General features: G+C 45.4%; 1 protein-coding gene across 1 annotated transcript in view; it reads right to left on the minus strand.

Moving 5' to 3' along the window:
- Positions 1 to 4118, minus strand: part of SEMA5B (semaphorin 5B) — a 469753-nt gene extending 465635 nt beyond the window's left edge. Inside the window, exon 1 of the mRNA XM_068246215.1 lies at positions 3610 to 4118. The gene's annotated coding sequence lies outside the window, so the exon portion shown is untranslated. The remainder of the gene's footprint in view (positions 1 to 3609) is intronic.
- Positions 4119 to 7811: the final 3693 nt, after the last annotated feature.

The following is a 7811-nucleotide window of genomic DNA, read 5'->3' on the forward strand; positions in this document are numbered from 1 at the left end:
ACATTTTTGGGAGGTGAAAACAAACAAAAAATGCATAAGCCGCAGTTTCTGGAACAAGAGCACCAGCATGCCTCCAAAAATCAGGGAACACCTTCTATAGCAGAGGATTCGGATTGGTCCAACTCCAGTGAATGTATCAGCATTGCAGTTACCATCTCTGTTCATTTATATGACCAGCAATCACCCCGACTTCATGGAAAGCTGAACTGAAGGGAATATTTATGTATGATCCGATGAGGATTTGGGGGATAAAATAAATAGGCAGTTTGTGACGGAAAGGAAAGCATGATGACTGTGTGACATCATCACAGCGATGTCATCAGTCTCTGCTCCCTGAGGACCACCTCTGACATCCGTCAATCTAATGAAGGGATTGCGGTGAGATAACCGAGGACAATTTGACGAGAGATAAGAATCTACAAGTCAATAATGCGCACAAAGCAGCACAAAGCTGCCTCAGCAGACGAGCAACGGATCTGACCAGCAATTCATGTCTGATAAAAAACAATTCACGATCTGCACAACCAGCAGCTGGGAGCAACGAGAAATCGCAAATTGCCCCTCCATTCCCTAACTCAAATTGCTGTGAAAATGCTGCAGGCACCGGGACTGCAATATCAGAAAATCGCGATTATGGTGGAATTACCACCATAGGCTTTCATAAGCTTAGCGATTACTCAAAAGCACAAATCGGGTCCAGTAACGCTTCAGTGGGCCCCGGTCATAAAGCAGCCTTTACACTGCGATTTCTGGCCGCGGTTTTTCGCATTTGCAATTCTGCGTTAATCTAGATTCCGAACCTATTTTCCGTTCAAACCAATGAAGATAATTTGCATGAAACTGTATGTAATTAACTTTACATTTGCATGCGATTTTCAACAATTGCAATGCAAAATTTTGCATTCCTTATTGACTTGAATTTTGCGTGAAATCGCATGTCTGGTGTGAAAACAAAAATGCACACATGTATTATTTTTTTTTTCCTGCCGAAAATTGGCATATGAGAAACTTCACACGGCAACACACGTCTAATGAGAGGTTGCTGCCCTGCATCAGTTGTGTGGCAAACACAGATAAGCAAAAACGCAATTCGCACGCGATTTCTGTTATGTGTAAAGGGGTCTTGCGTAGGAAAGATCGGAGATAATCGTTCTTCTCTGTGATAACAAAACAATTTAAGGATTTCCTTCATTGCCTCCCTGGGGAGCCCACAGACATAAGAGAAAAATCTGGCGTCTTGAGCAATTGTTTTATTCGCCGATACAGCCTCAGGCGTCAGACCGAATCTGCTGTTATCGTCGTTAATCCATTTCATGTGGCCTCAAAGCATTCCTATCAAGGGTTGTGTAGCCCACAAAATAATATTATTATTACTTTATATAAAGCAGATACATAACAGGCAGAGCTTTACAGAGAGCGATTCTTAGCATCACATGGTCCAATCACAGCGCAGGGATAAACTACAGTGATCCAATAGGTTTTTAGGAAATGAGGGTGTGAAAAAAAAAATAGTCCTGCATGTGAAAGTCTGTATTTGCTTTAAAGTGAACGTGAGGTGGGAGGGATATAGAGGCTGCCATATTTATTTCCTTTTAAAGGGGAACTGAAGAGAGAGGTATATGGAGGCTGTCATGTTTATTTCCTTTTAGACAATACCAGTTGCCTGGCAGCCCTGCTGATCCTCTGCCTCTAATACTATTAGCCATAGCCCCTGAACAAGCATGCAGCAGATCAGGTGTTTCAGTGGTTCAGACTTATAAGTCTGATCTGACAAGACTAGCTGCATGCTTGTTTCTGGTTTTAATCAGATACTACTGCAGAGAAATAGACCAGCAGGGCTGCCAGGTAACTGGTATTGATTAAAAGGAAATAAACATGACAGCCTCCATATACCTCTCTCTTCAGTTCCCCTTTAAGCAATACAAGTTGCCTGGCAGTCCAGCTGATCCTCTGCCTCTAATACTTTTAGCCATAGCCCCTGAACAAGCATGGAGCAGATCAGGTGTTTCTGATATTATTGTCAGAGCTGACAAGATTATCTGCATGCTTGTTTCTGGTGTTTGATGCAGACACTACTGCAGCCAAATGGATCAGCAGGACTGCCAGGCAACTGTTATTGTTAAGAAGGAAATAAATATGGCAGCCACAATATCACTCTCACCTCGGGTTCACTTTAACCCAACATCCAGATCCAGCACGGGTTCCGGTGAGAGACGGCAGGCAGAACGTTTGCTTGTGCACTTAAGTTATTATACATAGGGAAATTTGTATGAAAGCTGCCAAGTTCTGCAGCTGCAGGAGTGAGTCTCTCCAAGCTGCATAAATTCCACTAGCTGCACTCCTCTCCCCTTCATCAAACAAAACGCACATTGTCACGCTCATCTGTCGCTTACAAGCTCTGATTTACAGTATGTCGCAAACACAATCGTGTCGTTACAAAGTACTGAACACATATAAACGCCACACGACACAAACGCCAAGCCCGAGGCAGATAAATCCAGAAATAAGGTGCTCATTAACAGTACAATTATTCCTTCAGATTCGATCTTTTGACTCGATTTGAACAATCGAAACTAATCAGAAGGCAATTATCGATTGTTCCCATTATTGGAAGTTTTTCCATTCCAATTCAATCATAAAATCAACTTTCGGATCTATATTTTTTTCCTTTTCCTATCGATCAAACAATCGTTTCGCATCGCCTTGCGCCACGCACAGTGCAGTCTTCTATACAATTTGATCATAGAAATCGTGTAGGGAGATTGAATCTGAAGGAAAAATTGTACCGTTAATGGGCAGCTATAGACAGATCGGGAGCATCATCTTGCTGTGAGCCTATTCATCTGAGCGGGAAACGCACAGCTTCGCTAAAACTGCGGCAGCCCCGGAGGAGGCAGCCAATGCCGCTCCTGGTTTTGGCGCAGAAGGGTTTGGCGCAGGAGGGTTTGGCGCAGACATGGAGGGATTCAGGCACTCTGTCACTCGGCCAGTATGATCAGGGTATGGATTTTTATTTTTTCAGGCTGCATTCACAGTGAGCACAGCCTGCAGGGCGATAGGGGGGGGGGGGGGGTTTCGGGACACGGAGAGAAAGCATTATTCTGTGAATTGGTAACTAATTCATGGCTTTTGTCAACAGCACACTGACAGCGCTGATTCCCAAACGGAGGCAGCAGAAATTCCTTCGTACCCCCTCTACCTACCTATCATCTTCCCATGTACCCCCCCCCCCCACACCCCCTCCTGCCCTATACACCCTCCCCCTCTTCCCCTGTACCCCCCTTTGCCCACACCCTTCTTACCCCATACCCTCTTCTCTCCTGCCCCTCCCCCTATTCTCATGTACCCTCTTTTGCCCACACCACTGCACCCCACTTACCTTGTGCCCCCCTTTCCCAGTGCTTCCCTCCCCCTCTTTCCTTGTGCTAATGCCTTTAACTTTCAGCAACCGCCTCTATGTTCTGATATGAACCAGGCAAAATTTTAAAAACCCCTTTTTAGTGAATCCAGTAAAGAGTTTGCTGGATGATTTATATTCCGCAGTGAGATCCTAAGTAAATCCCTAGGACAGCCATGCCAATACAAAGCGGTGCTCGTTTGTAGACTTACCCTCTTCTGTATTCACATCCACCCTCCTCAGTCTCTGGATGAACGCGATCGAGTCAGCCGATGAGAAGTTAGGGCAGGATGGCGCGTGGCTGGGGGGTGCCCCAAGCGAGAGAGACCCCGCTCTGGTACCCAGAGACTGACACTTCTTCCCAGCACCGCGATTCCAGGTGTTAATGACTCCTGTGATGTGCAGCAGACAGGCAGCAGGAGGAGGGGGCGGCTCCCAGCACTGTGAGTCCAGGTGTTACTGACTCCTGCGATGTGCAGCGGACAGGCAGCAGCAGGAGGAGGCGGCTCCCAGCTCTGTGAGTCCAGGTGTTACTGACTCCTGCGATGTGCAGCGGACAGGCAGCAGCAGGAGGAGGCGGCTCCCAGCTCTGTGAGTCCAGGTGTTACTGACTCCTGCGATGTGCAGCGGACAGGCAGCAGCAGGAGGAGGCGGCTCCCAGCTCTGTGAGTCCAGGTGTTACTGACTCCTGCGATGTGCAGCGGACAGGCAGCAGCAGGAGGAGGCGGCTCCCAGCACCCCAGGACACTGACACACTCTGCTACTATTTAAACTCCCTGTCAAGAGTTTGGAGTTGTTTAGTGACGTCCCGGCAATCCTTCCGGCCACTACGTAACCCCTCCTGTGCTGCAGCCCAGCGAAAAAACCTGCATCACATACATACACAGCATCTCACAGCAGTCAGTACACAGCTGTAAATATTGTATGATATCTTCTCATGGGACAGCACTGCAGATGTGACACAATGTAAAGCAGTCAGTGTACAGCTTGTATAACAGTGTAAATATTGTATGGTATCTTCTCATGGGACAGTACTGCAGATGTGACACTGTGATACAATGTAAAGCAGTCAGTGTACAGCTTGTATCACAGTGTAATATTGTATGGTATCTTCTGATGGGACAGCACTGCAGATGTGACACTGTGACACAATGTAAAGCAGTCAGTGTACAGCTTGTATAACAGTGTAATATTGTATGATATTTTCTCATGGGACAGCACTGCAGATGTGACGCTGTGATACAATGTAAAGCAGTCAGTGTACAGCTTGTATAACAGTGTAATATTGTATGATATCTTATCATGGGACAACGCTGCAGATGTGACACTGTGACACAATGTAAAGCAGTCAGTGTACAGCTTGTATAACAGTGTAAATATTGTATGATAGCTTCTCATGGGACAGCACTGCAGATGTGACACAATGTAAAGCAGTCAGTGTACAGCTTGTATAACAGTGTAAATATTGTATGATATCTTCTCATGGGACAGCACTGCAGATGTGACACTGTGATACAATGTAAAGCAGTCAGTGTGCAGCTTGTATAACAGTGTAATATTGTATGATATCTTCTCATGGGTCAGCACTGCAGATGTGACGCTGTGATACAATGTAAAGCAGTCAGTGTACAGCTTGTATAATAGTGTAAATATTGTATGATATCTTCTCATGGGACAGCACTGCAGATGTGACGCTGTGATACAATGTAAAGCAGTCAGTGTACAGCTTGTATAACAGTGTAAATATTGTATGATATCTTCTCATGGGACAGCACTGCAGATGTGACACTGTGATACAATGTAAAGCAGTCAGTGTACAGCTTGTATAACAGTGTAAATATTGTATGATATCTTCTCATGGGACAGCACTGCAGATGTGACGCTGTGATACAATGTAAAGCAGTCAGTGTACAGCTTGTATAACAGTGTAAATATTGTATGATATCTTCTCATGGGACAACACTGCAGATGTGACACTGTGACACAATGTAAAGCAGTCAGTGTACAGCTTGTATAACAGTGTAATATTGTATGATATCTTCTCATGGGACAGCACTGCAGATGTGACGCTGTGATACAATGTAAAGCAGTCAGTGCACAGCTTGTATAACAGTGTAATATTGTATGATATCTTCTCATGGGACAGCACTGCAGATGTGACACTGTGATACAATGTAAAGCAGTCAGTGTACAGCTTGTATAACAGTGTAAATATTGTGTGATATCTTCTCATGGAACAACACTGCAGATATGACACTGATACAATGTAAAGCAGTCAGTGTACAGCTTGTAGAACAGTGTACATATTGTATGATATCTTCTCATGGGACAGCACTGCAGATGTGACGCTGTGAAACAATGTAAAGCAGTCAGTGTACAGCTTGTATAACAGTGTAATATTGTATGATATCTTCTCATGGGACAGCACTGCAGATGTGACACTGTGATACAATGTAAAGCAGTCAGTGTACAGCTTGTATAACAGTGTAAATATTGTATGATATCTTCTCATGGGACAGCACTGCAGATGTGACGCTGTGATACAATGTAAAGCAGTCAGTGCACAGCTTGTATAACAGTGTAATATTGTATGATATCTTCCCATGGGACAGCACTGCAGATGTGACACTGTGATACAATGTAAAGCAGTCAGTGTGCAGCTTGTATAACAGTGTAAATATTGTATGATATCTTCTCATGGGGCAGCACTGCAGATGTGACACTGTGATACAATGTAAAGCAGTCAGTGTCCAGCTTGGATAACAGTGTAAATATTGTATGATATCTTCTCATGGGACAACACTGCAGATGTGACACTGTGATACAATGTAAAGCAGTCAGTGCACAGCTTGTATAACAGTGTAATATTGTATGATATCTTCTCATGGGGCAGCACTGCAGATGTGACACTGTAATACAATGTAAAGCAGTCAGTGTACAGCTTGTATAACAGTGTAAATATTGTATGATATCTTCTCATGGGACAACACTGCAGATGTGACGCTGTGATACAGTGTAAAGCAGTCAGTGTACAGCTTGTATAACAGTGTAATATTGTATGATATCTTCTCATGGGACAACACTGCAGATGTGACACTGTGATACAATGTAAAGCAGTCAGTGTACAGCTTGTATAACAGTGTAATATTGTATGATATCTTCTCATGGGACAACACTGCAGATGTGACATTGTGATACAATGTAAAGCAGTCAGTGTACAGCTTGTATAACAGTGTAAATATTGTATGATATCTTCTCATGGGACAACACTGCAGATGTGACACTGTGATACAATGTAATACAGTCAGTGTACAGCTTGTATAACAGTGTAAAAGTCCCATCACAAAAACTCAACACACAGCCATCCACTTCACTACTGAGGGGTTTTTTTTCCCCCTTATAGACCAGAACAATTTTCACCTGTCGGCACTCCTTCCATTCATTCACCAAATAACTTCATCACTACATATCACAACAGAATGATTTGAATGAAAGTTTACATAAAAACCCAAAATAAAAACAAGGAGGCAAGAGCGAGGGGAGCACGTGGCGGGACGCAGGAGTAGGGGGAGCGAGAGCGCACCTATCTCTTACATCACTGAGCGCAGGCACAGGGAGCAGAGGGGACATACTGTGCATGCACAGTGCATTATGTCCGGACCTGAGTCACCCACGTTGGCGAGCTAAATGGGGATTAGTACAGAAGAAGAGGTAAGTATGTATTTATACCTCCCTGCCCACAGCATATGCTGGATTACCAGAGTCCTTCGGCTCTGGTATCTTTTAAGCCTTGTACACATGTAAAATAAAAGTTGCAACATCCAACAGATTTCACCGTTTCGGCCAGCCCTCTGCGTAGCCCGCGCTGTGAGTTTGGTGGGTGCCCAGTCCGGCTACTCACATGCAGTACAGCAGCATGCACGATGGTGGAGAGCCTGGTGCATGCGGGTGTCCCATGGTACACGGCCTGGTGCATGCGGGTGTCCCATGGTACAGAGCCCGATGCATGCGCGTGCACGGTGCAGAGCCTGGTGCAAGCTTGTGTATCCCATGGTACAGATCAAGTGCATGTGCATGGTACAGATCCTGGTGCAAGCTTGTGTATCCCATGGTGCAGATCCTGGTGCATGCGCACACATGGTGCAAAGTCTGGTGCATGCGCACACATGGTGCAGAGTCTGGTGCATGCGCACACATGGTGCAGAGTCTGGTGCATGCGCACACATGGTGCAGAGTCTGGTGCATGCGCACACATGGTGCAGAGTCTGGTGCATGCGCACACATGGTACAGATCCTGGTACGTGTGTATGGTGCAGAGCCTGGTGCATGCATGTGTATCCCATGGTACACAGCCTGGTGCACGCGGGCGCATGGTGCAGAGCCTGGTGCATGCGCACACATGGTGCAGATCCTG

Source organism: Hyperolius riggenbachi, chromosome 7 (genome assembly GCF_040937935.1).
Source record: "Hyperolius riggenbachi isolate aHypRig1 chromosome 7, aHypRig1.pri, whole genome shotgun sequence".
NCBI lineage: Eukaryota > Metazoa > Chordata > Amphibia > Anura > Hyperoliidae > Hyperolius > Hyperolius riggenbachi.